Below are 18,833 nucleotides of genomic sequence, written 5' to 3' on the forward strand. Positions count from 1 at the left end.
CCTTGTCATCTCCCTGGCCTCTAAACACTGAAGGGCTATATTATAATTGCCAAGTTTATATTCCTTGTCTGAATCTTTCCACTGATTTCCAGACCCATATATCCAACTGCCTATAATACATCTCCACTTAGAAGTCTCTGACACACCCCAAACTTCTGGTTTCCAGCCTCCACACTAGGATGCTCTTTCTGCAACTCTCCTCAGTAGATGGCAACATCATTCTCCTAGGTGTTTATCAGAAAACCTGGAATTCTCCCTGACTTCTTGAATTCTCTTCCTTCCCCCACATTCAGCAAAAAGCAATATCACTTTTTTTTTCCCCATAATATATTCACGATCTGGTGCTACTCGTCACCTTGATATATACTACACTCGTTAATTCCAGCATCGTCTCTCCTTTGAATTGTCACAGCATCCTGGTCAAATGTCATCATTCTGTTCAAAACTCTTTGGATGGCGCCTTTGGTCAGAAAAAGCTTAAGGGCTTTCAGTACCTTCCCAGGCCATATGTAACTACCTTGTACCTTGAGTATAATCTGCCTGAGGCCTTTCTACATACCGCTTCCTCTGCCTGAAATGCTCTGCCTTCCTGGCCTAAACCCTCTATAAGGAACCTTAATAGAGAGGATTTCCCCAGTCATTTACAAAATATCAACTACCATTTTCCCCTGTTATTTTTCCTCCACCAAAGTTAACATTTCCAAGTAATAATTAGTAATTAGACAATAAGTAGTTGTCCCTCCCACCTAACTTCTAGTGCCTAGAAGAGAGCCTGGTAGGTGGCAGGCACTTGGTATTTGTTGAATGAATGAACAAATAAATGCCACAAACACTTAAAGATATCCATATCATCAATTTTGCCTCTAATCGTATCTGTTTTGCTCTTATACTTTTGTTTTTTTTACTATTCATGTAATGATCTCCAGTGAGATTTTTATATCCTCAGAATATATATATTTGCTATATATTCTGACTCCTGCATAAGTATAGCAAATGTAGACAGGAACACGCCCTATTCAAGGATTATTTTCAAAGAAATATAAAAGGGCATCCCCAAAAGACAAAATATGTAGTAGTGTTTTGTTAACAAATTAATTTTTAGTGAATACATTTTATATACTTATATGTATTTTATATACCTAGATGTAATGTATGTCTAGGGCTTACACTCTACATAAACGTGTAATATAATTCCTTACTGCTGCTCTCCCAAATATTTGTTAAAATTCACCATTAGGGAAAACCCAAACGGTCAATGTGTCAGGAAGAATATGTAGAAAGGAATAAGCCCTGTCAGAGACATAATTCTGTAAGTGGTGCTGCATGTCTGATCTGCCCATTTTTATGTGAAATCCTCAAAGAAATATCTTGTGTGATTAGAGTCCAAAATCTTACCTATAATAAAGAAATTTTTTGCCACAGAATCTCTTTGAAGATAACACCAGCGTATGTTAAGAACTGATTCAAATTAGTAAATGGACAATATTCAGTTTATTAAAATCTTAGTCATAAATAATGTAAACGAAACTCTACCAAATCCTTCAATGTGAGATTTCCGTTACTTGCCAATCCACTTCATTATGCTATTTATAACTCCATTGGCCAGATGGGGATAAAAATAATTTCAGAAATCCAGTATCAGTTCAGTTTGAACGAGTACCCTCTTGCTCAGAGCTGACACACAATGAACAAAAAAAAAAGGGTGAGACTGTGTCTTGCACTTACAACATCTAGGTTCTAAATTATGGAGGTTTATTCATCTATAACTTAGTTCTAGATATTTCTGATCCTATATACAGCTGCAAAGATTTGTTCAAATGCTGGAATGGCAATTATAGTTCAATATTTTTCAATATAAAGCATAGGCTTTAGCTGTTTACTATCTGGGGATAATTCTTTGATCTTTGTGCTTCAGTAATGGTGTGTTTCATAAACATCCCTTCTTATCATTAAGCACAGAACAACTTCCAGGATGAGTAGAACTTGAAAGCATACATCACCCTTTTCTTTGGACACTCCCCGATTCATTCTATCAGTTATCCCCCCGGCAATAGCAGCAGTAACTATTTCTGAATACTTTCGATTTTTCTTTTGTGCTATCATCTTGTTTCTCTCTTTACTTTTCACAACATCTGAGTTAAAGTAATAGCTAGCACCACAATAAGTACCTGATACATGCCCAACTAAATTTTAGTATGAATATAATACATGTGAAAATCATTATGCACATAAATGAGCCCACCTTTCAATATCATATATATATATATATATATATATATATATACTTTCAGCCTCTGGGGTATGTGGAAGTGTGGTTGACAGCAGTATTACTATTCTCCTAACACTGAAATTGAGAAGCTGAGTCAGTGATGTGAAGCACGATGTGACAGACAAACTAAAGTTGGGGGGCTTGGGGGAGAGGAACTCTAGGAGGGAGGAGAATTTGGCTACAGAATGAGGACTTGCAGCAGCACATGTAACAGCTGAAGACTTGGTATTATTTTTTCTGCACTCCCTCTGTTCCAGAATGTGTTTCATTAATCTCCCAGCAAACATCTGAGATCTGGAATTCTTTTGCCTTCATTTTGACAAGAATATGAGGTTATGCAGAAGGCAGTGAGAGGCACGACATGACAGAAGTAAGTAAAGTTAACAAGGAGTCCCTAGTGCTATTCTGGTAGCTCCAAATTATTTTAATTGTAATAATAATTTTCTTTCTCTGCAATACAAACAGGCTTTATTAATTATGGTGACCCTGGCAACCAAGTCAATGAGCTACTTTTTCTTCATCCTTATGAAAATGTGGTTCTTATTTTATTCAATATGCTTTACACATTGCTTTCCTAACCATCATATATAGAACTTTAATCATGAGGCTAGGATTTAAACTTTCTATCCTAAGGTCTTTAATAGATAGTCAAAATGCCTATGGGGGTCCATGAAAAGCTGAGGAATTCAGACTCTCTGCTCACTTGACCTTTCTGAGCCAATGGAGTTACAGTTACAGTGTAGTACTCCAATCGAAGTTCTGACTTTTGGTCCCTAGTCCCCTTCTAGTAATAGCTTTTCAGTTTGGCTTAGTATGAATCCTCAAAATACTTCATCCACCCCTCTCTTCCTTTGTTCCTTCTTTCTTGCTCCACAGGTAGCTTCTAGATTGGTCTGGCAAGAGTCATGAGAAAACCAGTCTGGATGGCATGAAAGATGCTTATCAGGAAATAAGTGGGACACAGGGTTGGGAAGGCAGGTCAGACCTAGATTATAATGATGATGAATCCCAGGTTTTTGTCTGATTTTCTGGAATTTATGGTATGGAGAGTGAGAATCGTTGAAGGGTTATAAGGCCCAAGAATTGTTTAAATGAGTAATTTGGACCTATTATAGATCGATCTCAGTGGCAGGCCACACTGGCTATCTACTGCACAACTCCATGAGTTACCTGCCAGTTTTACTGCAGTCCATGGCACGTGCCCCATCTGTATAATGTAATCACCCTAATCAGATATATGGGGGTAACTTGCAGCTAGTTATAAAGATAGTTTTTCAGTAATCTAGACAAATAATTATTTGAAACAAACAAGGTTTGTTTTGTTTTGTTCTTGAGTAGAGGTATGGAATAGAAAGCAGAATTAAAAGACTACTGCGATTGTCTGCAAACACAGTAAGTGTTGCGTTAGGATCTAGCGGTGAGAATAAAAAGAACGGAGCAGATGACAAAGTCGTTATGAAGCAGAAAGCAACAAAATAATGACTCATTAGATGCATGGAGGAAGAGAAAGTCTGAGGAAAACAAATATGGATGACTTTGAGATTGCCTCATAGGGAGAGTTGAAATGATGAACAAAGTTAAAAAAGATGGATTGTGTGTTTGATATATTTTGCTTGGGGCAGAAGTGGAACTAGAGAGTAGGTCTTCTGACTCCCAATCAAAGACTTTTCCCCAGTATTCTATCAAGATTTTCCATTAAAATAATTATCATTCTCCTTTTACTTTATACTTTTAGAAGACAAGTTACTCAATACGCTTAGCATTTTGATCAATTCATCAAAAAACAAAATCGTTAGATGAAGTTATTTTACATTTTCTCCCCCAGGCATTGATCTTCCACTATAAATATTAAGATCAATACCAGATATATTTGGGAAGGGAAGAATCTAATATTTAAAATGAGCTCACCTTGCCAATCACTATACGAGAAATTTCACATTTTATTTAACCACAACCCTGTGGAGTTACATATTTTCTGTACTTTACAAGTGAGAAGCCTGGCTGAGAGAAGTGAATCAAATGCCCAAGTCCCCATGGCAAGAAAATTATGGGGTTGAGATTCAAGTGCAGGTCTAACTACAGACGCCTTCCTTGTCTACTCTTAGTAGGTAATATCTCAGCATAGATAGTTCTAATCGTGGTGAGGCTGCTGGAGGAAACAGAAAGTAAAAGCAATATTTATTTTTTCTCTTGGCTTCATTCTTTGCCGTCAACAATGTTTGATAAGTTTTATTTAAACTGGACACTACTAACTGAAGTTCTTACGGTGATAAAACTATCTGATTGTGTTTTGTGTGCAGGAAAGCTTATCTGAAATCTCCAGGTATCATCACTGAAGGGTTCACTACTGTAATTATCACAGGTTGGGTGCCATCTATTCCAACAGATCAGTGTCACATCATCTCAAGTCTAACAAAGTGTGTTTCCTCTAAAGCAAAACCAACACAAAATATACTGCCTAGTCTAAACTAAGAGTGAGGATGCCTAACAAATAGGCCAACCAGACTCTAGGTGTATGTTTCTCCGTGTTAGAGACATGAAAGAACTATTTGGCAGTGGAGGCATGGGATACTTGAATAGTAATGGTAATTCAAGTGTGATACTAGCAAACTCATTAATATTAAGATAAGGCTGCAGTTAAAGAGGGAGAGACCAGTCCCACCCCCAAGGCACTGTAGAAACTAGTATAAAACTGCTTTGAAGGGTACAAATGGGAAAGAACCTATTCTGTTTATATGTCAAATTTGGTTAAATGCATTCATATTTTGATTTTAAAAGCATCAGTGGAGCACCTATTGGATATCAGGCTCCATGTTAGGGCCTAAGGATGACAAAGAGAAACAGGACACGGCCCTGCCCATAAGAACCTTCCAGTCACCTAGAGAAACCAAAAAGAAAACAATCTGGCCCTCTTTGTCAGCAAATCACATCTGTGTCTATAAAGTTGGTCAGGATGAATTAAAACTTGAAGAAAAAAACCAGAGAGGAGAAAAACTCAGTCATATACCAGTAACTATATTAGGAAAGCAGAAGGTCACATGTATCTTGTGCACTTGCAATAGTGCCATTTTTTTGGTCAAGATTTTCTATTATGACTTAAAAGAGAATAAAAATTGAAACTAGTATTTCTGGGGGAAGAAGTGGCATAGAGACTTCAGGTGCTTGGTTTTCATAGACCAACCTGTGAACAGGTAAGGAAGGGAAGCCAATTAAAGGCCATTACAAGTCTGAAATGACAGGCCATGCTACTACATCCTTAAAACTCACTGCAGTCCTCAGAAATCCAGGCCGTTGAAGGTGAAAGTAGAGTCTAGAAAACTCATGGCCCTGAGAGGAAATATCCAAAGTCACTCTTGATTCAGACAAAGAAAATACACTGGGTGTCCCCCAGGTGGGAGGGTCTCCAAAATGTAAGCGTTTCCTGTGGTAAAGAGGAACACAAAGCACCTCTGGTCTGGGAAGGACTCTAGAACTAAGGAGCAGAAAGGGCCATGTGGCATTTCCCATAAAGGAAAGCCAATCTTTCATTAAATTAAGATTGTAAACATTTCATATCCATACTTTCAATTCCACTCTGCTTTCCTACTTCCGTCCATCCTTCCCCCTTTCCTTCCCTTCTTCCCTACTATAAATGGCTACAGAAATTAGTATATTTCACAAAACAAGCCGAAGATCACATAAGCAAGTAATGATAGTAGACTTTTGATAAGGTATTTAGTTTTTTTTACTTTCTGATTTTTTTATACAGCAGGTTCTTATTAGTCATCAATTTTATACACATCAGTGTATACATGTCAATCCCAATCGCCCAATTCAGCACACCACCATCCCCATCCCCCCTGCCGCTTTCCCCTCTTGGTGTCCGTACGTCTGTTCTCTACATCTGTGTCTCAGTTTCTGCCCTGCAAACCAGTTCATCTGTACCATTTTTCTAGGCTCCACATATATGCATTAATATATGATATTTGTTTTTCTCTTTCTGACTTACTTCACTCTGTATGACAGTCTCTAGATCCGTCCATGTCTCAACAAATGACTCAATTTCGTTCCTTTTTATGGCTGAGTAATATTCCATTGTATATATGTGCCACATCTTCTTTATCCATTCGTCTGTTGATGGGCATTTAGGTTGCTTCCATGACCTGGCTACTGTAAACAGTGCTGAAATGAACATGTGTCTTTCTGAATTATGGTTTTCTCTGGGTATATGCCCAGTAGTGGGATTGCTGGATCATATGGTAATTTTTTAGTTTTTTGAGGAACCTCCATACTGTTCTCCATAGTGGCTGTATCAATTTACATTCCCACCAACAGTGCAAGAGGATTCCCTTTTCTCCACACCCTCTCCAGCATTTGTCGTTTGTAGATTTTCTGATGATGCCCATTGTAACTGGTGTGAGGTGATACCTCATTGTAGTTTTGATTTGCATTTCTCTAATAATTAGTGATGTTGAGCAGCTTTTCATGTGCTTTTTGGCCATCTGTATGTCTTCTTTGGAGAAATGTCTATTTAGGTCTTCTGCCCATTTTTGGATTGGGTTTTTTTTTTTGATATTGAGCTGCATGAGCAGAGGTGTTTACTTTTGATAAGGTATTTATTTCTTTGAAAATGTTTTCTATTGTAGCTTGACAAGAACTTGGTAACCAATGATGTTATAATTGAAGCATTTATAATTCAGATTTTATCATTCTTTTATTGAAGTTTCTAACTATATAGAAAAAGCATCATTGGTAGAAGAGTTGGCAGGTACTGTGAGGGTCAGCACCCCTTCCCTGGAAGTTCAACTCAAATCCCCATCACATGGCCACAGAGGGGTGACTGGCCTCTTTGGTTCTGGCATCACACCCAAGCTGATTATATCTTGGTCTAGTTCATGTGCTCATCCAACCCGGCTTTTCTAGCACCATTACTTACAGCAGGGGCACTCCCCTACCTGCCTCACAAACCCACACTCTACATGCTCTCAATCACTTTTTACCTTTCACCTTACAACCCAACACCAGAGCTTATAATTTTCTGAGTAAATATAGGTGTTCCAATGATGAAGTAACCCAAAAGAAATAAATATGCAATTCGGTGACTCTGATGGTAATTTTATTGCAGATGCTAAAAAAGTTAATTTTCCCTGCCTTTATAGTCATATTTCAGTTTTCACATCTGTTTGGAAAAGTTCAACAAGGAAGAGGTATTACTACACAAGGAATATGGACTCTCTAAAAAACAATTACCCAAATTAGAGTTTCACGGGACAGAAGTGCTCCTTTATCTGCTACTTTTAAGTTAAATTTTTTTTTTGAAAAACATAGGCAATGATGAGATGACATAAAAGGAAAAAACATAAGGATGTTTCAAAATGTTTTCCAACTACGTGAAACGCCATTGAACCCTCTGCATAAGCCCCTCTGTTCCTGCAGGCAAATTCTGTGTAAGAAATTTCAACAAGCAGAAGAGCAGTCACAGAGATAACACCGCAATAAGATTTCCCCGCAGTCAGTGCAGATGTGACCCGAATGCACTATTAAACACATTGCTCCCACAGGGAGAGGCGGCAGGAATTCAACAGTTGTGAGTATCCATATAGCTCTCCATCTATCACATTCCCTTCTGAGGTTAAGCTCTGTCATATGCCCATTTCAGTTTGATGTAATTGGAAACAGTTTACGTTTTTCTCCCTCAGGCAACAGTCTTGATTTTTTTTTAACCCCTCTCTTATTCTCCCAAGACAAAATTATTATCTCAAGTCCCCATAAACCAAAACCCTCTATTCATTGCCTCTGGGCATTTAAAAGTATAAAGCCAACTTTTTGGACTGTTTCTGGAAAACAGTGTCCCAGTGACATTTGTGCCCTTTCAACATAACCCAGTTATTGTAGCACAGTAGTCTGGAGGAATATTGGAGGAATCCTTTACTATATCTGTATTTATACTATCTTTCTGTTGAAGTACATATTTACTTTTAAGTGCATATATACTGTATTCCCTGAGTGCTATTGGGAATGTCTGCTGTTAGTTATGGTGTTGGTAATAATATTTTAATTGCATATGCTGCATTAATACTTCTGTTCAGATTAGCCTAATCTAGTATTTCTAGAACTCATTTTAAGCTTTTGCTGTAAAAGTCTTTTGTGCATTAAGTTGTTTCGTCAAAGGAAAATTGTCAGGGTTTCCTTTTCCCCGACCTCTCTAGCCACTATTGGAGGAGCTCCCACTATAATAGGGGGAAAAAATCACACAAAGAAGCACTAGTGAAATAATGAATCACACCTGCACTGCCCTAGCCTAACTGTAATATGTAATTACAGGTGGCTATACAATTAGAACCATTTTGTTTTAATAACGCCTCCATGTGTCTAAGTACCTAATGCCGCTCACGAGGTTAGATAAAAAGTACAGTATTTCTCTCTTCCTTTTATAAACTACTATAAGAAACGGGGAGGACGATCCTTACAACGATAGCAGTGACAGCTACATCACAATCTTTACTGAATGATCAAGCACCGTGGTAAGTCTCACTCACTTTCCCTGCACTGTACTTCAGATACACCAGCATCTGCTTCTGATCCCATGTCATACAGAGTCGGGTCCTGTCCAAGTCCAAGAGAAATGATGAGCTGTTACAAGGCAGAGTCCACGCTCAGAGAAACTACTAATTATCAGCAAGACAAGCTGCTTTCCTGGGGAGTGATGGCACAGAGTTGGCTAGGGGGTGTGCCCATCTCCTGGGCCTTCCAGGACTCTATTTTAGGAAATAGACTTATCAGAACCAAGGAAGTCTAGAGGAGCACTGTGAATCATTGTAATTGAATTCACTGATACTTAGGGCTTAAGTTGATGTAAAACATTTCATTCCCCCTTCAGTTACCACCGTTACGACTCAAGACTGTTGAAAGAATATGCAGAAAAATATCACAACTTTTATGTTTATCCAGATCAACCGATTTATGATTCTTAATGTGAATTCTTGAATGAAAGTAAAAACACGTAACGGCTATTTAAGAATAAAACTAGCTTGGACGAGGTTCAAATTCTTTTCCTCTTAGGGACACATGATTCAAAAAGGAGAATTATATCTTTTAGTGTATAATTTAGCTGGGAATATGCCTTTGTAACTTGAAAGTGAAAGATAATTATGACCATTTGCGATATTCAATTTTTACGTTTTGTGAACAATTAGTTTCACCTAAGAGGACAGAAAGAGAAATGGTATATATGTACAATAATGATTTCAATAACAATCAAGAGAACTTGTAAATATCAACCTTAAAACAGGAGAGCTTTGGGACACGTCACCGACTACGGTAAGGAGACTAGCTTAAGTAAACTCAAATATTTTAGCTTCAAAGTTTCAAACACAAAGCTTCTACAGATATTAAGTTGCAGCTCAGACTTTATATAATTTCATTTTAGACAATTTCATTTTAGACATCTGAATAAAGCGGAATCTGATACCACAATCAGAATTTTACTTATTTTGCTTCAATTTGGCCGTTCTTGCATTTGTGAGAAAGTCTCGATTCTTTTAGAATATTTTGGCATCTTCCATCAAATTGATTTCAGCCCTTTCCTGTAAAGCATAAGGTACACACAAGAACTGTGTGTGTGCCTTATGGATCACCTTCAATCCCTGTTAGGTAGAGGCTATCAGCAAGCATACTGGAAAGGTCTAAAAAGTGAGAATCAATGATATATTATTAAAAGTTATCAGCTACTTGCACTCTGGCTAACCACGCCAGTTAAGGTCACAGCCCCAAACTATGCTATTCAAAATCCAGAAGTTATAGATGCATTTGGTTATAGATTGATAACTACTCTGTGTGGATGTGGATGTGTGTGTTAGAGAGACAGAGATATTGGGGGGCAAGGCATTTGTTTCAAATATCCTGACAAACTTCTAAGAAGCTCTGGTCACAGCTCAAGAACAAAAGGTGATGTATACAGCTTAGAGGGAGTCTTCATACAGGGCAGCCCAATTCCTATTAGGGGAGCAGAGTCGAGTATCTCTTTTGCTGAAAACCTTAGAAAAACTTAACTGAACAGCTATGTTCACCCTAAACTCCTCAAAAGGATATATTTGCAGATGTCAGAAAGCTTGGTGACACACACAGTGTGCTGGATGACAATACGAGCACCCGAAAGGTCTCGGCGAACAATGCTGATAGCTAGAACCATCAAGATTACATTTAATATAATATAAATTCTGGGCTTCCATTTAAACATGGTAGTTTGAACAACTGCATTTTTTCTACTCTTTCCCAAAACTCTATTATAATGACGGTGAAGAAATTTTAAAAAGACAAATATCCAAGGTCAATGAGAATGGGAGACAAGATCACAACAGAGAAATGACAACAGAAGTTCTGAAGCAGAAAACCAGATGCAGAAGCAGTAGCTGTCTTAGTGTAGCTGAAGAGAGAAAATAAAACCAATAAGAAACAAGTTGTGGAATCTAAAAAAAAAAATGGTACAAATAAATTTATTTACAAAACAAGAGTCACAGATGTAGAAAATAAACTTATGGCTGCCAGGGAGAAAGGGAGGGGGGATAAATTGGGAGATTTGGATTGACATATACGCACTACTATATATAAAACAGATGACTAATAAGGACCTGCTGTATAGCACAGGCAACTCTACTCAATACTCTAATGACATATATGGGGAAAGAATCTAATAAAGAGTGGATATATGTATATGTATAACTGATTCACTTTGCTGTACACCTGAAACTAACACATTGTAAATCAACTCTACTCCAATAAAAGTTTAAAAGAAACTAACCCAACATGCCAGGATGGCACATCATTAAATTAAGACACTAACAATTTCAAAAAAAAGACTAAACCATCATGCATGTCTCTTTTCAAAATACATATGCATATAAAGTTAAAAAAAAAACAAAGTTAATTCATATCACAGATCTTCCCCTGCCCTCCCTCTCCAAAGGATGTGAATTTCAAGTTTAAAAGGAGATTACGAGGGCTTCCCTGGTGGCGCAGTGGTTGAGAGTTCGCCTGCCAATGCAGGGGACACGGGTTCGTGCCCTGGTCCGGGAAGATACCACATGCCGCAGAGCGGCTGGGCCCGTGAGCCATGGTCACTGAGCCTGCACGTCCGGAGCCTGTGCTCCACAATGGGAAAGGCCACAACAGTGAGAGGCCCGCGTACGGCCCCCCCCAAAAAAAAACAGGAAATAGTCAAGTAGCTTGAAGTATACTTTTCGACAAGTTTTATCATCGGAAGACTGATGACTGGCATTTCTGATGATCAATCTCACAACGTGAAAGACAGAACCCACGTGGTATCTCTCCTCACAGGGCAGTTACAGCCTCCACTGAGATCACAGTCATCAACAAGTGAGTGTGAAAAGGACGTCATAAGGTCCTAGGTCTTTCAGTTGGGCTTATGTCAGCCCCAACAGTTACCAGCTGAATGTGTAGTTAATAAAAATAAGATTGACTTTCACTGTAGCCACTATGGAGGAATTTGATCTTCAGACAGAGGATAAACAGTAGATTGGAAACATCTCATCTCCATTGTTTAATTACCATGACTGATTGTGTGCTGAAGGGTCACTCTTGGTGAGCTTTTAAGATGTCATGTGAGTTTTCTTAAAAAGTGTGGCAGAACTTCTTGATGAAGGTCACACTGATCTGAATCCAATTTTACTGCTTTATTTCTTTGGAATGAGTGATGTGACTTGAGTAGAGCTTCTGTGAAACTTAGCACTTGGATAAAATAAAAACCTAACATCATTAGTATCAGAAACACTAAGGTGAAAGCTTCTTAGTGAAATCTGAAAAGTCTCCCTCTAATAAAATTATTCAGATATAAAATTGTTTAATGCATAAAACTGGTACCAGATCTTGTTATTATGCCCAGACCTTATAGGTATGTTTTCACAAATAATTATTGTCTTTGAAAAACCTTTAACAGTGTTATCCTGATTTGCCTTTTCAGATTGGGCAAATTCCCATATCCAGAAAGAATGTTTAAGAGGGTCAGATTTTTAAGAGCTTTATTAAGACAATCCATATACCATATAACTCACCCACTTAAATGTCAGTTCAATGGTTTTAGTATATAACCAGTTGTGCAACCATCACTACAATCTAATTTTAGAATATTTTCTTCACCTTCAGTAAGAAACCCCATTCTCAATAGCAGTTAAGAGTGGCAGACTTGTTGCAGTTTCATTTCTTCCCTTAAAAAAAGAAAGTTTAAAGATTGCTTGGTTGTTCACATACAGCAGCCTAATGTACTTTTTGGGGGATAGACCGATTCTCCTCTGGTGCCTGAAGGAATCTTCTATATGTTCGTTCATAATAAGGGTTTGTGGATGATCAGTTGGTGCTAATGATGGGCATTAACGTACTGTATTTGCCTGGCACTCTAAGTGGTTCATATACATTAACTCATTTATTCACATGACAACCCTGTGAGGTAAGTACTGTCATTACCTCCATTTTACAGGTGGAGAAGTTGAGGAATGAGGTTAAGTGCCTAAGAAATACTAGTTTTTATTATTTTACTAGCCCAGTCATTTGGTATAGTCTTTAACTACTGGACTGCAAAGTCCTTTTCTTCACTTCCTTCTAAAAGTGGGTATTCAAGAACTTCTACAAATACTGTTTCTGCTACTGGATAATGAAACTCAGGGTCCACTTGCATTCCTTTGACTACGCATCTTTGTAGAATCAAGTTGGGTGTCTAATTTGCACCTATACTTACTTTATATATATATTTCAGATATAGGCTATTTCCAAAGTTTTGTGTGTTTCAAGTTCCAAACGAGTGACCTTCAATTTACCACAGAAATAGTGTTTTCACTAGTTGTAAAGTCCTCTGGTGAGTCCACAGACACTTGAAATGTACCTAAAAAGTATAACTCTGTAACCACGGGCTGTAAATGCATTATGATTTAAGGGTATTGAGCACCCTATAGACCAAGGTCCACCTTTGGGGAGATTCTGAATTTCAACAGAAGCCCCCTCTGCGGGACTCTGCTACCTTCTGCTCCTTCTGAAGGGGAAGGAAGTTGCAAGTGGTATGTTTCTGCACTTGAGGGAAACCAAGCCCACCTCTTTTGACTCAACGTCTAGAGTTAGAGTGGAAAAGGGACTCAAAGGTGGGGAGTAGGTTGAACGCTGCTTATGATTCCAGCATCAGGACTGTGAGATTCAGGTGGCAGTAGGATGTGTGTATGCCTGTTTGGAGAAGGGGCATGGCAAGGGTCCAGGCTGTATGCAGACTTAAATGGTTCTCTCTTTCTCCTTGAAGATAGATTTTATATGTAAATGTAGAGTATAACTAGGGAAAACACAAGGTGAATTTCTCTAAAACACAAATTGTTTTTTGTATAATGCCTCTCAATTTTATTTAGTGTACCAAAGCATTTCTGGAATGGTGGAACTAAAATTCGTGAATGAGAAGTACCTAAACATTAAGGAGAAAGTTTAAAGACAGCTTTATAAGAGACAGCATATGGTACAATGTGATTAAGAGCATAGACTTTGGGGCCAGCCTGCCTAGGTTCAAATCCTAGCTCTGCTACTTTGAAATACCTGTATGTGTATACCGATACTTTGTTTTACACATGTACAAATTTAAATCATCTTGCAATGAACACTTTTATAGTAATAAAAGAAAATGTTGATAACATGTACTTTAATTCCCTTTTGAGCCAAAGAATCACTTGAGAGCTACACAGATAAATGAATTAATCCCCAACCGGAAAAAAGGGTAAATGCCATGAAATCTCCTATGCAATACCATTAAATTCCTATTTAATCACTCCAGGCCCAGTATTGGGTGAACCTTATATGTACATACATGCATGCGTGTGCACGCAACTTCAAATCATTCCATTTCAGTCAGTAGGATACAGACACTAAATACGAATCTGCTAATATTATGGTTATGTTGTACATGCCTTATTTTCTAATTTTGGAGGGTAAGTGTTCTCTTACTTTCCCAACCCCTACAGGACATAGGACAGCCTGCTAATATTTTCTGAATTAAATGTACAAAATAATAGAGCTCAATTGAAGGAGAAAAAGACTAATTACTGAAGAGGGGATGGATATGTCTTAAAATAGAAGTTTGCATTTGAGCTGATCAATCCTAGAAAGATGGGAAGGACATCGAGAAGTGGAGAAATGAGAAAGCACGCTCCAGGGAAAGGAAGCAATGTGGGCCAACATACACCAGAAAGTAAAACCTGTCAGGGGAAGATTGGAAAGTTTGCTTGGATGAACATAAAGTACAAAGGGGACATTAGGTAGAGAACAAAGGTACAACATCTGCATGTGATTAAAAACTGAAGGCTTAATTTTTTATAATGTAACAAATGTAACTAGTAAGAAATTGATGTGTGAACTTTGTGTAAGATTTAAAAGCATGTGTCCACGACCATATTTAGACGGACACTGCACTCCGCATTCATGAAAAAGCACCTTCCTCACTAACAGCAATTGAGTAAAGAATTGCTATTTTCTTGATTATATGCAACTTTTGGTCAAAGGCCAGGATGTACGTGCCTGTCTGACAAGAGGAGATAGAGCGTAGCTCATTCTTCCCACGTGAAAGAAAAGTTGCTTTACAACTTCATGTATGCAGAGATGGCCACCATGAAGCCCCAAAGGACACTCAAGTTTTGGCACTAAAATATATGCATATTCCTTTAAACACAGAAGAATACTTCCTAAGTATGTGGGGTGCCTTAAATGGCATAAATATTAATTTAAATATTAACAGAGCCCTGCAATTTGTTGGTAATGAGGGAAACAAGATAGAATATGGTAGAACATAGTGCTAAAGGATTTTCCCAATCTCCTGAGAGAATGCCCTGAATTTATATTCATGTACAATACTGACACGTGTATAAAATCTAAAATATTGCACATGTATTTGATAACTCCAAGGACTATTCTTATAGCCCTGCTTTAAGGTCTTAAAAGGCCAACAGCCATGTCATTAGAAAAATGTGGTTCATTTCTTTACTGGTTATTAATTTTTCTCCTTGGTAGTGCTCTCAACTTTATCACAGTTCAAACTTTTTTCACGTCAAAATTCTGGTTTGGAGGAATGAAATGTAATTTCTATTAAAACTGCCTCCAGGATATAATTTGAAGAAGAGATTATAGCATTTGGACTTAATAGACAAAAGTACATAGATTTTCTTTAAATATTCCCTATGAAGGAGAGTAGATAAAAAATGTTTGATAACGGTTAGATCTTCCTGAAGATAACAATGTTAAACCTTAATAACTTTAATATACTAGTTTAGAGAATTCCAATTCTGTATGCAGTTAATCAGTTTTACTTTGTAATTTTATGTCTTTTTCCAATGTTACGATAAGAAACATAAGCTTCCTGTCTGAAGTCATCATAGTCAAACCCACATTTCAGGAAGTCAGTCTATTATCAGCTTTTCCAGATGTTTCTTCAACTTGTCAGAGGCTGCCTGCAACTAATTTGCTTCCTTTAAAGAAGCAGAGTCCTTTCCTCAAGTTAAGAGCACAGCATCTGCCAACATCTCATTCCTTTTTCTAAGATTGGTGAACATGTGTGTGCACTATTCTCTCATCTCCGGAAAGTGTGTCATTGTAGCTGCCTTGGTCAGAAGTGTCCTTCTTGCAAAAAGGAAATGTACTGTTCCTTTTAAAATACTGAAAATTCTGAAAATCCCCAAACCAACCTGGAAGTGTTTTGCAATAACTTCGTCTAACAGTGTCACCGTGTAAGAGGATTTATTAGGGGGTTTTGACCTCTCATCCAATGTCCCATCTGATTTTTCCTGCACTTCCTGTAGCCAAATAAGAGGGCTACAGATGTTCAGTGTGAAATGATGTCATTACGTATGTAATATGTTTGTCAAATTTGCCAAATACTACGTGGTTTCCAGGTTGTAGAGAATGAAGAATAAAAACCACAGGCAGGAGGTGAGACTTGGGAAGTCAGCCTTCTCTGCCAGCCTTGTAACCAAGATTAGGACTCTACATGTTCAAGCACTTCTAAAATACTCTACATCTTTGTCAACTGCATTATTTTTCATTTTCAACCAGTGTATCTTACTTGGGATAAGTTTTCACTTAGGTAACAGAAAGCAATTCCAGTAAATCATGGACTTAGTTCACTTGCTTACATGGAGCTCTGCTGATGCTATGTCCCATGCAGTCTCTGCTAATTTTCTCACCCCCCACCACTGCCCCACCAAATCCTTTCCTCCAATTTCCTTTTCTTGGCTTTCATGTTCACTTTAAGTACCGAGTTAATTCTCATCCACAAAGTAACATAACTGTAGCCCTAATAATAGATACCTCAGCAAACTGCCATGGGAGCAAGGATGGAAGAAAAATATCTTCTTTGGTAAAAAGGGGTAATAGAGGCAAGTCCAGGAAAGCATCAAATGGGAAATTATGTTGGAGCTAAACTTTACAGAGAAGTGGAGAGAGGGCATTCCAGGAAGCAGGAACACCACGAAAAGGGACAAGGGTTATGAGATTTCATGGCACACGCAGACAACAGGCAGAAGTCTTTTTTAAAAGAAAACCATGGCATATATCAGGAAGGGAGATGGAACAGCAAGGGACTCAGTCGTCAAGGGCTTTGGATGATATATTGAAGAGTTTGGACTTAGGCTATAAGCAAAGGGGAGCCACTGATTACTTGGGAGGAGAAAAGCAACATGATTAGATCTGTGCTATAGAACGCAAGCCCCGCTTACAGTGTAGGGAGTGAAATGGATGGTAGCTAGGCTGAAGGAAAGAGGAAAGTCAAAACCGTTGGAAGACAATAGAAAGATGATGACTAAAACTAGAGTAGGACCAGTGGGAATGGAGGGCAAGGAAACTATCTGAGACATTTTAGGACATGCTTTATTAGCACATTGGGTCAAATGATCAGAGAAGAAATATTTATCTCATTCCCATCACCTATTAAAATATCATGGATCAGTAAGCATGAAGTAAGGGCTCCATGGAAACACTTTTTTGGTGGGAGGGGGGCAGGAGAGGGACACTGGGGAGAGATGGGAAGCAGGCACAGAAATCTGTTTGCTCATCTGTTTTCCCTACCAAGAGCCCCTTCATTGTCACCTCTGTTTAAAGCTCTCACTGTGTCATAGTGCTGACTTTCAGGAAATGCTCAGAGAAGAAAGGATGGTTGGGGTGGGGAGGACAGACAGGATGAGCCTTGGAACAACAGAACTGTGCTCTGGGGACAGACGATGGAGGCCAAGAGGGCTCTCCACCATATACCAGCTGTATGACCTTGGACAGGCCACTTAACATCACAGAACTTCAGCAGTAGCATCTGCAACAGGAAGATAATAACATCTGCCCTGCCTGCCTACTGCAGACAAGAAGGGAAATGTAAGGAGCCAATGTGTATGAGAATTCTTTGCAGAATTGTTATATGAATGTAAAAGATTATAATTAAAGGATCACAAGTGTTAAGATAATGGGCATTTCACTGTTATGGAGATAAGAGACAGCGTCTTTACTCCAAACGATATTTCATAAAGACATTCATACCCACAAACACATGTATGATTCACTGGAGGCACGATGAGCAGGGCTAAATCCAACCACTTAATTTAAGCTTGCTATATGAGATGTCAACAGGCCATAGTGGAAGAACAGAAAATCTAGATCCATTATATAATGAGCTCACTCGCTAATGATATAGTTAGACTGGGCATTCCTTAAGGACTCAGCACCATTATAAGACCTAAGTTCCCACTCTTCTCATCAGTGAGATGGAAAAACACTTCTCACATTAACTATGTCAACTAAAATGCTTGATATAAAAGTCGGGTTCTATAACTATTAGTTTCTATTCCCTGCATTTATTCATCTCCTACATTTAGCAAATAAGTAGCATATATTGGGTGTGTCAGGCACCATTCCAGAATTTGATACAAAAGAAAAGAATAATGACAAGGTCCCTAGTACAGCTGCGGAAACAAAGTAAACAAGAAGACAGACTGTGACAAGCTCTACGAAGGAAACAAAAGCATGCTGTGGCAGAATCGGTGATGGTGGGGTGTGGGGTGTAGATGGGAAAGCAACTTTAAAGTGAGAATCCGGGAAGGTCTTTCTGAGAATATGACATTAAGCTGGGATTTGAAGAGTGTGAAGGAGCTGCCTGTAAAGAAACACAACAGCAAGTTAGCATTCCAGGCAGAAGAAACAGCAAGTGGAAAGGACCTGCGGTAGCAAAGAGCTTGGAACGTGAGAGGCACTGGAAGAAGAGAGGGAGCGTGGTCCAGATGAAGTGGGAGACAGGTGGAGGCCAGATCACAGGGCATCACTGTGAGAGTTCGGATTTCATTCCAAGTTCAACGGGAAGATACCAAAAGGTCTTAAAGAACTGACATAATCTGAATTATAGCACCTAACACCGTGGCTTATGTATAAGAAGCACTGAAGAATGGAATATCATATTTGAGTTCTATGTATTTTAGATTCGAGATGTCTTTTAACTTAAAGATATGGCAATAAAGAAATATTACCTACCGTGTTTAAATAGAAAAGCATTCAAAGTTTTAAATATTAAATTATG

The sequence above is a fragment of the Delphinus delphis genome, chromosome 4 (assembly GCF_949987515.2).
Source record: "Delphinus delphis chromosome 4, mDelDel1.2, whole genome shotgun sequence".
NCBI lineage: Eukaryota > Metazoa > Chordata > Mammalia > Artiodactyla > Delphinidae > Delphinus > Delphinus delphis.